This window comes from Pipistrellus kuhlii, unplaced genomic scaffold (assembly GCF_014108245.1).
Source record: "Pipistrellus kuhlii isolate mPipKuh1 unplaced genomic scaffold, mPipKuh1.p scaffold_m20_p_8, whole genome shotgun sequence".
In the NCBI taxonomy this organism is placed as follows: Eukaryota; Metazoa; Chordata; class Mammalia; order Chiroptera; family Vespertilionidae; genus Pipistrellus; species Pipistrellus kuhlii.
The window spans coordinates 37574857-37591094 of NW_023425584.1; positions in this window are offsets into that span (position 1 = coordinate 37574857).

Consider the following 16238-nt stretch of genomic DNA (forward strand, 5'->3'; position numbering starts at 1 on the left):
AATTCCAAACAAGGGTCATTGTATATTCTGAAACACTAAATATTCAAAACTACTTTAGCCATCACTCATGCAATAGGTAACAAATTTTAAAGTTTATATATTTAATATCATGGCCCATATTTTGAAATGTATTTTCATTTGAGGAGTCCTAGAACTTTTCAAACATTGGAATTTTAGAGGAGGGGTGAATATAATTGTACATCCATCACACATCCTTACAAACTGAGTCAAAAGAGAAAAAAAAAATCACTGGTCAAGAGCCAAGCCGATTATAAGAAGTGTCTTATCTCAACTATTCTATCTATTACTATAAAGCATAAATAGTGTTACCCACCTGCCTCACTAAAATTAGCATTTGCCTAACAGTAAAGTCTATCAATTTTTAGGGGTCTTTTTATCCTTTAGACTTCAGCCTTTTGGGACATGAAAGGATCTAAAACATAATCATTATTTTCCCATTTGCATTTTTTTAAATATATTTTATTGATTTTTTTTTACAGAGAGGAAGGGAGAGAGATAGAGAGCTAGAAACATCGATGAGAGAGAAATATTGACCAGTTGCCTCTTGCATACCCCCTACCGGGGATGTGCCCGCAACCAAGGGACATGCCCTTGACCGGAATTGAACCCAGGACCTTTCAGTCCGCAGACCTACGCTCTACCACTGAGCCAAACCGGTTTCGGCCCCATTTGCATTTTTGTTCTTCTTTATCAACAGTCTTGTTTTCTCACAACTGAAATGCACAGAATTCTGGCATTATGTGGGAGGGTGGTCAACAAATCCCACTCAACCTTTGGTATAGCTCACCCCAGCCTATCTTTAATAAGGCAGCAATCTCTTCCCTCGGAGGTGCTGCATTATTCTGACAATCGTGCACTGGTGTAATTTCCTCTGCCAACATGACATAACAAGGACCAGCCCGGAGAGACCATGAGCTCAGCTCTCACATGGAAGAATACCATTATGAGAAAATTAAAAGGTCCATGTTATATTTTTTAGATTTCACAGACTCTCTATGAATTTTAATACTAAGAATCTCATTTAGAAGAAAATAGAATTAAAACTAAAGGAACAAGTAATTACTTTTTCCTATTGGGCTCCTCATTTCACAACAGGCTATTCTAGAAAGTCTTCTTGATTGATTCTCCAAATAAAAGTGACATGCACTAACAGGTCCAAACAAAATTCCTATTTCCAAGAAACCAGGTAAGAAAAACATACCAGAGAATTCACTTTTTTTTGTTGGATGTAACTACAACAACAAGAAAGGCTGGTTAGAGCAACACTAAACTTGGCTCAATCATGAAAAGGTCTCAGCTTGGGATAGGATAGAATTTATAATGCATGACAGAAGCAACGTTGTAATGTACAATTATATAATTTACTTGAACAGTTGCTTTCCATATGGAAAGTAACAGATTGCCCAGTTGCATTTTGGCTAAGACTAATCCTACCATATTTCAGGGTAAAACAATTTTGTTGAAATCTGGAAACCTGCAGACAGCATCTTCAGGTCTCTCTGATGGCTCTGGACGTTGTTTCTTTTTTTTCTAGGAATAGTATACAGCTGTATCCTCCTTCCCAAATGCCCCTGACCCACATTTAGCACATAGTATTTTCTGGGAAATGTAACCATAACTGTGCTTCATAGATTTTTACAGCTGAGATGACCATTCAGCCAGATTTCCATGATGAAAATTAATGCAAATTAAAAATAACAATCAGAGATAAGAAGGGATATAAAAAACAAGTCTTCTGTTGCATATTCCTTTCTAAACATTCAATTTTACAAGGAAAACATATTTTAGAGAAAATGGGGTCTTTTTCTTTCTCATTTTATATCTTAGTTGAATATGAAGTAGAACTCCTACATATTAAATAATATTCCCTCCCAGTTAAGTTACACTCCAAAAGTATTTTATGAACTGTGGAATATTCTTATCCATGACCTAAACATTTTAGAACAGGTTGATGGATAAGCAATGCATTTTCTATAAATGATCTGGATCCCAGAATATATCTTCAAAGTTTGAAAACACATTGTCCAGTAAAAAATCTGTCATTATCACCCTTTGAATGGGTCTTGAAATTTCAACTATCTATGGCCAAATATCGTTTTCTGAAATCTGTCCCCCTGTGCATGGATTTATGAGTCCCACAGTTAGACAAAGGGAAATTATCCAAGGCAACATTGTCCAAATAGGCAATAATCCAGCAGACTGGAGCCAAGATAGTTCTCTGGAGATAACTGCTCAGGTTCATCTGCAGCTGTGTGGGAAGTATAGACACCAATCAGCTATCTGAAGAGTTTAAAATATTTGCATATCTGTATTTCTACCTCTAAATGATTATGTTACGCTGCAATATTTCTTCCTCTAAATATATTTATATATATATATATATATATATATATATATATATATATAGCATTAAGTTATGTATGTTATAATATCATAAACTTATTTTCAACTCTGGAGTATTCAAACAGCAAACCAAGTGGTAGAAACATAAGTCTGGAGGTACAATGCAACAATTATCAAACATTTCCATGTATTGCCTGCAAAGAATAATAATAGTCTTTCATGTGAGAACTAGCTGCACATATGGAATCTCATTTGATCCTCCAGATAACCCAAGGGGTACATAGGGAAGTTATTATGAACCTTTCACAGATGAGGAAATTAAAGCTCGGAGAGCTGTGATGTATTCAAAGGCCCAGGCTAGAAAGGGAGAAGTAAGGATTCAAACCAAGTGTTCTTATATGAAAACCAACATCCTCGCCACACGTGCCTTCTAGGGCAAGCTCCATATGTGAGCATGGATGGTAATCACTACCCCTACATAATTAAGAAGACACAAAAAAGACTACCCCCATCTCCCTGAGAATCCCTACCATCTCCACTACCACCACTTCTACTATACTCTACTGAGAAGCTAGCTCTGTTCTCCACTAAGTCTTACTTTTTATGAAAACGTTCCTATGAGTTTCTAACAATTTAAGTTAGTTCTTTTTAACATGAATTACCCACTTTTTATCACATCTTTTTCTAATTCCTCAGAATAAGAGAGACATAATTAGCAATCTCTGTGATAAAAACAAAGCAAAGAGAATGAGTGGTTTAAAAAAAAACACAGAAAAATCAAGGATGCTAAAACTGAAAATGTTTCCTAGTGCTGGCCCGTTTTTAAACTGTACAATGAGAAGTACCTAACCACGTTCCACTTTCCAGATGTCTGCAATCCACGCATGATGTAGAAGAAAGCTGTTATTTATGCCCATGTTGCCATACATTTTGATTCACCACTTAATCAGAGAAAATGCATTATGCTTATTTAAACTAACACATGTTTATTGAATTCACTATGTGTCCGACACTGAAATACATTCTGAGATTAAAATGAAAAGTAAGGCAATATCCCTGTATTGAAGAAAGTTGTAGTGATGCAAATTAGACTAATAACATTGAACGATACCCTTTATAAAAAAAAAACTCACTTATCTGGCATTGTTAATCCTCCACCTGAAACTCTCTCTTCCATTTGCTTAATTGACACTGACATCACGGTGGGGTACTTTCCCCTGGTACCTATAGGCTTTCCCTCAAATGTATTAGTATGGTACTGCTGTTCTCCTCATCTCATAAATGCCAGTGTTCCTCGGGAATCTGCACAGACGCTTTCTTCTCCTACCACCGTGGATTCAGCCTCTCTGTGGGCTCTCACATATTCAGACATCAAATCGCAATCAATGTTTCCAGCTCCTTTCCCTCTCCTAACACCAGTCTTATGTATTCAGTTGCTAACTAGGTATCGCCACATAAATGTTTTAGTTATCTCATTCTCTTCCCCAGTAATTGTCAACATCAGCATATTTGAACCTCAAACAAACATACTACATTTTTTGCCCCAAACTTTTACTCGTTTTTATACATTTAATCAATTAAAAGTCACTCCATCCATTCACTTATGCATTCAGTCATACGTCAGTTGTCTGTTTAGTACCATGTAGTGTGTCGTACACTAGAGTGTCATGCTCACTTAGTCACTGCCCTTAGACAAACAGGTAAATCCAACACACCATTGTAAATGCCATGATGACATAGATATAGCCTGCCCTATGACCTATCCTAACTTGAGGTTGGGTAAAGATTTCCTAAAGGAAATGATATCTAAGATGAAATCTGGAAAGTGGGAAGAAAATAGCATGTGTAATATCATGAAAGTAAGAGAACACGGCACTGAAAAATAAATGGAAAGAACTTTAGTATGTCTAGAGCTTAGAATAAAAAAGGTTGAGTGGTGAGTGGTGAGAGTAAAGAAGTAGATAAAGCCTTAAAAGCCATTCTTATAGGTTTAGGCTGTAACAGCAACTAGAAGTCACTGGGGGGGTTTAAACAGATGAAAAATATAATATGTGCGTATGAAAATACTGAAAGGGAAAGAAGTGACATGGAGTAAAATAGAAGGCTCTTGTGTTCATCCTGATGACAGATAGATGTCAACTTGAACTAGGAAAATACCAGGAGTGTTAGAAAAAAGTTGACAGATCAGAGAAAATATTTAGAAGGTAGAACAAATAAGATACAATTACCTTCAGATATGGAACTTGAGGGAAAAAGGCAAATGAAAAGTGATTTTCAAGTTGTGTCTTGAATTAACTGCAATATGCCTCTTAATGAGAGTGGAAATAATATTGAGTAGATGATAAGCAAGCTTGTGGGGGAAGATGGTAAGAGGTGTTATTTTGAAATACCTATGAGAGAGTCAAGTGAAAACATCTAATAGGCAATTTTATAGACAGGAGGCCCCCCCCCCCCCCCATCAGAGTTTTGCTTTCCAGTTTCAGTTACCTTCAGTGAATCACAGTCTGTTAAGTGCCTAGCACACAGTAAGTCCTCAATAAGCTGAGTGACAAGAAATGAATGACTGAAATGTCTATGTATCAGGAATTGACAAGGCAGCCTTAGATTACAAATATAGACCTGGGAGTGCACAGATATTCTTTGAAACTATGTTTGACTGGTTTCAAACAAGTGACACCTGTACTGGCAAAGGCAGAAAAAAGAAATAGCAACATTTTTAAGACCAGACAGAAAAATAGACCAAAAAAAAAAAAACTGTTCTGTAAAAATAGATTACCATTTCCCATTTGCCTTATTTACTGTTTGGCAAAGGAAACTTCTTTGTAACTAGTGGTATTTATTTTAAATCACATGACACTAGTGATAACATAACCTACACGACATGAGGAGGCTCTCTTCTCCATTCTTTTTATTGGAATTTTCATTTCTTATTTAAGAAGCTCTGATAGAACACATGCCAGATATTTAGTTAAATATAACTGACACACCTAATAGGTGAGAGAGGTGGGATATTTCTTCTACAATTAAATATTAGAAAGGGAGAGTGTGATTTAAAATATTTTTTTCTTTGCCCACGTTTCCTTACATATAGCTCCTAAAGCCTTTGTAATTTCCTGAATGATAGGGGTGATACTTAATCTTTAACCCTGAGTCCTGACACAGAGCTCCTATGGCTCATAGAATTTCCTGGAGAGTAGGACCATCTTTTATTCTAATGAGGCCACTCTTGGTGGGCCTCTAGATAATTTCAGGATGGGTGCTGGTCACCAGAAAGACCATGGCATGATGAGAGGGTTGTAATTTTTAGCTTCACCCTTTGACTTCTGGGCTGTGGAGAGGAGCTGGAGATTGGGTTCATCACTAATGGTCAACGACTTCATCAATAAGTGAAATTCCCATAAACACTCCTAACGATGGTTGGGGTTCAGAGACCTTCTAGAATGATGAGCAAATCAAAGTGCTAGGAGAGTGATATGGCCACAGAGGGCATGGGAGCTTTGTGTGCCTCTCCCACATATATTTCCCTGTGCCTGTCTTTCTTTTTCTGAGAATAGTTTATTGATTTTTGGAGGGAAGGAGAGAGAGCGAGAGAAACATCAATGTCTCCTACCAGGGATCTAGTCCGAAACCTGGGCAAGTGCCCTTGAGCAGGAATCAAACCATCAACATCCTGGTACATAGGACGACACACCCAATCAACTGAGCCAGAGCAGCCAGGGTTACCTGTGCCTTTCATTTGACTGTTCCTGGGCTGCATCCTTTATAATAAGCCATAATAGTAAATAAAGTTTCTTGAGTTCTGTGAGCCATTCTAGCAAATATCTAACCTTAGAAGAAAGTCATTAGAAGCCCTAATATATAGCTGGCTTGTCATAAGTATAAGGAGCAACCTGGGACTTGTGATTGGCATCTGACATGGAAGTAGTCTTATGGAATTGAGCCTTTAACCTCTGAGGTCTGTGTTAACTCTGGGTAGTTAGTGTCATAATCTAATAAAATGGTGGGACACCCAGTTGGTGTGAGAGAATTGGTTGTTGGATAAAGGAAAAAAGTTGCTCAAAAGTGTTGACAATACAAACAGTTTAGAAAGAGAGATTTGCTAATATAAATGCTGAATACCAAATAGAAATTTCAAAAGCTTCAGGATATTTTCTATTTGCCTCGCTAATCTATTAATGCCTAAGAACCATATGTTCTTCAAATACTATATTCCACATATGTAATTCCTTTCACTCAATTTTTTCTCAATTCTAGCAACATTAATAATAAATATTAAATCCTGTATACTGAATATCTCTTGGCCTGTCAAACAGGCTTTCAGCGTGCTGATGGGGCAGATGCCCTCTATAAAGTGAGACAGAGTGAGCCTAAAAAAATAATTAAATAGTAATAGAAATATGCATCATTTTTCCTCAGGCAAAATTTATTCAAGACTGAATATACCTCATTATTATTTCCTGTTCTTCACAATTTGCATCAATCTTGTGTTTAATGTAGGCGCTACCCATCAACAAGGTTCACATGGGAAAATTATACAAGCTGAAGCCTGGCTCCAGGCAGCAGAGTTTTTTAGAACAATTCTTTTTTGCTGAGGAGCTGACAGAAAATCTCCAAAAATGCAGCACATTATTCTTCTGGAGGAAAAGAACAATGAGTTGTCTAACCCAGATCCAAGGAATTCTCTTAAAATGCATGTGCAGAAATCCAATGGTATAGAAGAAACAGGACTGTTTGGCCTCGGGGTGAAAGTTACGATTAACTTCCACTTTGATCCTTAACTTCTTCTTCTCACCTTAAATGATTTAATTTTTGTGGAGTTTTTTCTGCATGTGGTTCTTTATATTTACAATATATTGATCCTGTAATCAATATTAATTATAGAAGAGCCTCTTTTCCCTAATTTCTTCTCATAACCCAGCCAGCATCATAAAGTGAAGGTCATACTTTTGTACAGGAGAGCCCACAGACCAACCATACTTTATATTCCATGTTTGATAGGTATGGCAGTGTATCTACTCTTTAAGCCATTATGGTTAGTACTGAATTCAGTTAAAATACATATGCTTTTTCCCTAGTACGTAAAACTTAAATTGGCAGAGCCAGGGGCATATCCTAAGTCTTCTCAGCCTACCTTGAATTAATTCTCTTCCATTTCCTTCTATCCAGTACGTTCAGCCTGGGCACCATGGCTCTACATTCCTAACTGCTGTAAAAATTTTCTTATATTGAGATAAGCCTGGTAATATGGTTATAACAAATGACCTCCAAAATGTAATTTGTAATGTGTAAGGACTTGATCTGATAATAATTCTGCATAGTTTCATTGAACCTAATATTAATCACAACAGTATCTCTACCTTTGCCAGAGAAGGGGGGCAAAGGCGATTACAATATGCTTAAGGTTAGGATAATGTTTCTAAAATAAACCTTTCCTGCTAGTTAATTTAAAGATATAGTTCCAGCTTTTTAGAAGATGGTGGCCAATGGGACAGCAGGCTGCAAGATAGTGTGTGAATGGAAGAACGCAAGGAGAGTGCGTGGATACGTGGGGAGTGTCTGTATTTGTGAGTGAGGGAGTTATATTCCTCAGGACTGTTGGGGACTGGTGGACCAGGCTCCCCAGGCTGGGCAGCATCTACTACTGCTGAAATCTGTCCCGGAGCAGCAGGCTCTGCCACAGAGACCACGCCATCTTGAAGGGGAGAGCAGCTGTGATCAGAAGCCCAGCCTTAACTTCAATCAGGGAGACCTTGGATACCTCTGGGGACCCTACAACCACACCACCCAGGGACTAGCTGCCTCAGCCACAAACCCATGAACACTGAGACTCTAGCCTCCCCAGCCACGGGCACTGAAAAAGTATGTCCAGGGGGAGAGAAGGTGTGGCCAAGTATGCGGTCAAGCCCTGTGCCTTCTCACAGAGCAGATAGAAGGAACAGCTGAATCGAATAACACCCACTGGAGCTGGTGAATTAAACACAGCTAGTGAGGCAATCTGTGGATGGAAAGGGCAGAGATAGCCTAGAGAGAGTCAACGCAGGAGAGAGAGAGGGCTACATAACCAGACCTGAGAGAAGAAAACATGGGGAGACCAAGAAACAGCCCCCATACAAAAGAAAAGGAGGAATTACTGGAAAAGGAAGTAAACAAAATGGAGGCAAGCAATTTGTCAGAGAAAGAATTCAGAGCAATTGTCATAAGGATGCTGAAAAGGATGGAAGAAAAAATTCAACAACATATGTACGAATCAAGAGGAAATGAAGAAGAAATGAAGAAGAGGAAACTGAGCAAGAAATAGAAATCCTGTTTGAAAAAATGACAGAAAATTTCCCTGATATAGGGAAGAAAAATTGACACAAGTCCAAGAACCTCACAGGGTCCCAAGATGAACCCAAAAAAGACCGATACCAAGACACATTATAATTAAATTGGCAAACATCAACAACAAAGTAAGAATCTTTTTTTTAAATATATTTTATTGATTTTCCACAGAGAGGAAGGAAGAGGAATAGAGAGCTAGAAACGTCAATGAGAGAGAAACATCAACCAGCTGCCTCCTGCACACACCCTGTCTGGGATGTGCCCCTACCAATGTACATGCCCCTGACCGGAATCGAACCTGGAACCTTCAGTCAGCTCTATCCACTGAGCCAAACCGGTTTCAGCGAAAATAAGAATCTTAAAAGCTGCCAGAGAGAAATAGAAAGTTACCTACAAGGGATGTCTCATCAGACTATCAATTAATTTCTCAACAGAAACATATAAAGTTATCATCCCATCTGCATATATCTCCAGCAAATAATCATTTTTTTGTTCAAGATTTAAAACCTAAAATTATTCCTTTTTAACTGCAGAGAAATTAACAAATTTGGATTCTGCTGTGTTTGTTATGGAGAGGGTATACTTTAAGATGGGAAGGGAAAGGATATGTTTCCTTTTCCAGTGACTACTTTGTTCTTCAAAAAGTAATTTTAATACTTCCTATCCTATAAACATATATATATATATATATATATATATATATATGTGTGTGTGTGTGTGTGAATATATATATATATATATATATATATATATATATATATATATATATTATTGATTTTTTACAGAGAGAAAGGGAGAGAGATAAAGAGCTAGAAACGTCGATGAGAGAGAAACATCGACCAGCTGCCCCCTGCACACCCCCCACCGGGGATGTGCCCACAACCGATGTACATGTCCTTGACCGGAATCGAACCCGGGACCCCTCAGTCCGCAGACTGACGCTCTACCACCGAGCCAAACCAGTTTCGGCCCTATAAACTCTATAGTTATTGAAATAATCCAATCTAACCTAAAACTTAGAATCTTTAAGTTTTAAAATATAAAATAACTAACTGGAGTTTTCTTATAATTACTACTGAAACTGGCTAGGCACTCATTCATTCTAGACCCACTTCCTTATGTAGATTAAGATAAAGGTAGAAAATAAAGAACTTGGTAAAAATCACCCCAAGAATAGAAAATACCAACCACTGACATAGATGGGAGCCAGAGTTGCACCTGTCTTGTTAGAGAAAAGGAAAATAAACCTAAATTTTCCAAAAACATAGCAATAATAGACTTTTCACTTGTAAATGAAACTGCCTTCTGTATAGGTGGGGAAAGAGCAGTTTTTAGGGGAGAATATTCTTACAGTTGTGGGCATTTTTCTCAGTCATTATGTTTGAATCCCAAGTAAGCCACCCTCCTCCTTGCCATCAACATTTATTTGTGATTTGGCTGGAAGATTGGAGAATACAGTTTTTGGTGGCTCTAGACATTTTTTTTCTTGTAAGACTGTTCATATTAGTTCTCAAAAATATTCTCAATATAAGAAATTACAGGCCTGTCTTCCCCCTTGCTTCCTAATTCCAATTCAATTTATGGATGAAGCAATGAGTCATAAACGGAACAGAATATGTGCAAGGCAACAGAGCCTCTGAGTACTTAATGATGGCTGCATTATTTAAAAAGCTTCCCCACATACAGGCATGACTGAAAAAGAGGAAGCTTGATGCACCCAAGAGAGATATAAAGGAGACATTTGTGGCAGAAAAGGGGCCGGGAGAAACATTTGAGAAAAGGGAGGAGGAAGGTGAAGAGTGCAGTCAAGTCATAGCCATTGAATATTTGGAGAATTGGGAAAACACTCAAATTAAAGCATGAAGCATAAATACTCATACAGGAAATTGTATAAATAGCATGGCCCCAATTTTCTGATACAAGTATGTATGTTATTGAAGAAAGCATACCAAATATTGAGGGACTGGTTTTTCCCTAGATTATACTTTTTATATTTTTGTCTTTTCATTCTACTTGTCTATATATTTTTAACATAATTTGTGTCTTTTGAGACTGAAAAAGTACAAAGTGAAAATGTGGCTCCCTTCTTTTCCATCTAACTGCTATCTTGTGGAGCTCTAGCGCCCACTCTCAGTGGATCCTGGAAGCAAATGAGTGGATTAAGGTTACTCCTCTTCTTCGGGTTGTAGGATGCACAGTTCCAAGGTGGAACAGTAACTTTTAGGGAACAGGGGCCCCTTCCCAGTTCTCCAGCTCCCTGGGATGGAAACCTGTGGAACTAAGCAGATGATGCATGCAGAGGCTGGCTATCTCCAGTCCTGGGTCTCTGTTTTGGGGCAAAACCCCTCCCATCCCTGGGGCTAGCTGGGCTCACTTTTCCTCTCACTGTCCATAAAGGAACCTATAATATTTGCCACCACTATCTTTACACATAAAAGGCTAATATGCAAAGTGTCCCTGTGGGAGTTTGACCAGGAGACCAGGAGTTCAATCGCTCACTATGATGTGCACTGACCACTAGGGGGTGGTGCAGAACGAAGGAAGGCCTCAGCTGGCAGCCAGAGGCCCTAATCGGCCCTGATCACCAGCCAGGCCTAGGGACCCTAACCATGCATGAATTTCATGCACCAGGCCTCTAGTTTAAAATACTTTGCCTTACAGTGAAAGGAATGGGCCATATAAGCATGATTTAATCCCCAGGAAGATGCTGTATTACATGATTTAGCTATTTTTAGAAAATGTCACTCTAGAAATAATAAATAAATAAATAAATAAACAAATAAATAAACAAACAAACTGTATACACTATTGGACATACTGAGTACAGCATCCTATTAGACTGATTGTTGAGAAGGAAAGGGGGTAGGGGAGGTGGGAAGGGAGGATTTAAAGAATCTTGTTCACATAAACTCTAACTTGAGGGATGAAGGAGATGTGGAGGGGATAGGGCAGGTGAACTGTTGTGGAAGATGAGTTTGGTCAGGAAACAAGGAAATCAGTTTGGACAACTGACTTTTAATAGGTTATCTTTTCATTTTATTCATTTTTTTAAAAGGGAAGAATCCAGCTCCTGGTATTGAAGACTTTACAAGGCCATTCCTCACTTACTAGTAATCCAGGTCCACTACAAAAGACCAGAACAAGTACTCAAATTTAATAATCTGTGGATTTTTTTCCTAAATAGCCTACTATGAGATGACAAACATATAAAAGAGAAAATATGGTAAATCATTTGCAAGTTTATCAAACCAGCAACTACTTCAAATGTTCTTGGGTTTTTATGTTGTGTAAACGAAATCATAGTTTAAATGTTAACGAAGACGCTTCTTGAAGCACTCACTGCTCGGTACATAGTCCTTCAGGAAGGTTATTTTGAAGAGCAAAGCAATGCTTCTAACCACTTCTGTTAACTTGGTCCCAAGATTAGCAGTCAAGTGGGAAATACCATCATGGGTGGAAAAAGAGCTTTCTTTTTAGAAATAACACAACTAAGGATGTCATTGAAGCTGTTTCAAGTAAATTCTGACGTACCTACTAAAGGCCCAGGTCACTTGAGGGGGAAGGGGGCAAGAAAATGCATTATATAAAGTTAACAGTGCTTTAAAATTAATATAATGTAAATGTATATTTCATAAATAGGGGTTTATGTCATGTGGTGACTCAAGTAACACTCACAGCTACAACTCTAACATAAAATATTCCAGAGGGGAAAAACAGTGCAAAGCCTCAAGTCCAGAACACAGTCTCAAACTGGAAGGAAGGTAAATCAAAACATAACACTTTCATATTTTAAAAATCCCTAAAACATATTTTCTTGTAACTAAGAGTTTAAACTCCTGATAAGCTTATTCACATCCTTATATTAATTTATATTCACCTCCCAAACTCTTCATATTTGGTTACACTTTTCAGAATGCCAGCACAAATCTTCACTGGAAAAAAAAAAATACCTTCCAAGCAGCTTTTCTTTCCAGCACAACTTCAAAACTTGAAGAGTCACAGTGCCCTCTAGTGACCACTGACAAGACCCACTTTTATTTAAATTTCAGAGAACAAAAGTTTAAATGAATGTTATACATTTTCAGGGAGATTTTCCCATAAATATTTCTAACTTCCAGTTTCTATTTCTGAGGAGAAAAAGTATAAGTTACAACTAGTTAACTACATAGCACACCAGAGAGTGACTCCTTTTTTGATCCTCATAGTTACATTGCATCTGGAGGACAGAAGGGTTTACTGCCCATCAATCCTGAGAAACAAGGCGTATTCAAATGTAAAATTATTTCCTTTTTAATATTTTTAAATTGATTTTAGAGAGAGGGGAAGGTTGAGATAGAGTGGGGAGAGAGAAACATCGATTTGTTATTCCACTTATTTATGCATTCATTGGTTGGGTCTTATATGTGCCCTACTGGGAGACTGAACCTGCAACCTTAGAGTGTCAGGACGACACTCTAACCAACTGAGCTACTTGACCAGGGCTCAAAAATGTAAAATTCTTAAACTAGAACTGTGATGATGCCAAGTTTGTGGAGTTGTAGATTTGTATGCTAGTCCCAAATCTGTCAACGGCCAACAATAAAACCTGTACCAAGAAACTTGATCTCACCGCACCTCAGTTTTCTTCATCTGTAAATGAAAAAAAGGTTGGCAATGTTGGCAAGTATGGAAGGAAATGAAGGAAATGGACTCAACACTTCCGGTGGGAGCCCTGATGCTACAGCTATCCTAGAGAGAAAATTGGCAATAACATGCACACTGACAATAACTCTCAAGAACCAGGAGTTTCCAAATGTACAGTGCCTCAGTGCTGGAATAATGGCCAGCAGTTAACTCCTACCCTGTGCCATACCCTGTTTTAAGTGCTTTACATATATTAGCTCATTAAATTCTCACAAATATCCTAGGACGCAGTACAATAATTAACCCCATTTTACATATGGGGAAACTGAGACACTAATACTTTCCTAAGCTGGCACAACCAATAATTAGCTAACCCTGAATACACACCCAGGCTGTATGATTCATAGTCATACTGCTACCCGTTACACTATACTTCCAGAACTCATCTTCTGGGAATATATCCTAAGACAATAGTCAAAGAATTTTCTATCAGGATGTTAATCTCAGCATCATCTATATTAGGGAAACGGAAAATAACCTAAATGACCAATTTTGTTAAACCAAACCACAGATTCTGCACCTTTAAAGAAAATCTAATAACACCAAAAATTTTCCAAAATATATAAAGTGAAAATAGCATATTATAAGCATTATTTAAATGAGGGTACAATGTGCTCCCATTTTTAAAAAAAAAAACAACAAACTATTATTTTTAGGAGAAAGGAAGGACAATTACCAAAGCATGCAGAATAGTTACACTAGGTGGCAAAAGTAAGGAGTAATGCTTTTTCTTTTTCTATGTTCGTTTTCCAAATTTTCTATAATTCTAAAAAAATATATTTTTAATGGAAGTAGATGGCCAAGTGTGCTCTAGGTCACATCCTAACTCTAAATTGCTATGTTTTTGAACATGAAAAACAGAATACTCATGGCATTTAAGAACGAGCGGGAAATTGATTGTCACTGAGGCAGCGTGAATTGCGGGTAGCCAGCGTGATTGGTTTGGCTGACTGAGTAACTCATCTGATAATGCTTTCCCCCAAGCCATAGCTGCAAACCCTGCTTCAGTTCCCTTACCTGAGCTCTCACCCTGCTTGCGTACAATCCTGGAAAATGTTCTATTCAACGCAGCAAGTATACACACAGCCCAGATGAACTATAATTAAGGTGGCAAGAAACCAAGGAAAAGAGCATTAGTTCGATTGTTTCCTTCGCACAAGTAGCAGCAGATGGACTCTATGGTTTAATAAGCCTTTTGTACCTCAGCAAACACTGACAATATATCATTATACTCCGATGGGAGCAAGAAGAGTGTGCCTAGCAACTTGAACCTGGAATGCCTGCACTTTTGTCAATTTACGTCATAATCTTAATATTAAACAGGCTTGCTCTCCTTTGCCAGTCATCACCTCATTTTATGTTTTTCAAACACAAGAAGATTAAATACTCTTTCCTGAAAGTGCTTTAGCCTCTTAGATATAGAACAGTAGTAGTATTTAAGAGTCTCCCCTTATAAATCCACACATAAAACTGCCATGAGCCTTGATGGAAATTATATCAGTAAGTTAGGGTTGGGGGACCTACCATGGTAGTATTTTCATTAGCCACAGTATGCACATAACCCAGGCTTTTGGGGGAGAGGGAATTCAGTGGGATACCAAGGACTGTTCCTTTGGGCTCATTTACTTTGTGTTCATGTGCTTTGTGTGTATAAGAAGTTATTAGAACTTCTATTTCTATTTAGTGTTATCTTTTCTTTTTTTGATCTCTACTTGTCTGTATTTTATAATGCAAATAAAATGTATAGTATTTGGATTGTATATTATAGTGCATGCTCAGTTAGTGGTTGGTAAAGGAAGACAAGAAAGCAATGCAGGAAGGAAGGAAAGCTGAGGATGAGTCAAAATCACCAGACCACCAGTGGACCATGTGTGCTTCTCACAGCAAAGCACAGGGAGAGAATTCTACCAATAGGGGGGATGGAAATGGCCACTTCTTGCCAATATCCTACTGTGATGTCCCATTAGGTCGATCTAGGAGGAAGACAGAGTTTGTTAATTTTTCATTTACTCTGCAGTCAAAGAAGACAAATATCGAGAAAAGTTCATTTCTATCAGGAAACCCAGAAATGCTGGCTGGAGGTATAAATAACATAGTCCTCAGGTCCCAGGTAAACAGCTTAACATACATCCCCCTGACTTGCTTATTGCAGGTACCAATGAAAAGGAAGAAAGAGATCATTATATAGACAACTAGAGGCCTGGTACATAAATTCAAGCAAGGGTGGGGTCCCTTGGCCTGGCTGGCGTTTGGGGCTAATTGGGGTGGCCAGCTTGGGAGGGACTGCAGGAGGGCTCCAGGGAATGTCTGGCCCTCTGACCGACTCCCAAAATGCCAGAACCAGCAGCAAGCTAACCTACCAGAGCATCTGCCTCTTGGTGGTCAGTGCATGTCATAGTGACTGGTCAAGCAGTCAACCAAATGGTAGACCAATTGGTCAGACACTTAGCATATTATGCTTTTATTATATAGGACTACAGGCCTGGTGCATAAAATTCATGCACAGGGGTAGGGAGTCCCTCAGCCAGGCTTGTAACCTCTTGCAATCCAGGACCCCTCAAGGGATGTCCAACTACTGGTTTAGGCCCAATCCCTATGGTTCCCTAAACCAGCAGTCAGACATCCCTCTAGCAATCTGGGACCTCTGGCTCCTAACCGCTTACCTGCCTGCCTACCTGATTGCCCCTAACCACTCTGCCTGATCGCCCCTAACTGCCTCATTGCTTATAACTGCCTCTGCCTGCCTGCCTCATTGCTCCTAACCACTCTGCCTGCCTGCCTGATTATCCCTAAACACCTCTGCCTCACTCTCTGCCACTGCCACTGCAGTTTCATCCGGAAGAATGTCCGGAATGACGTCCGGTCATTAG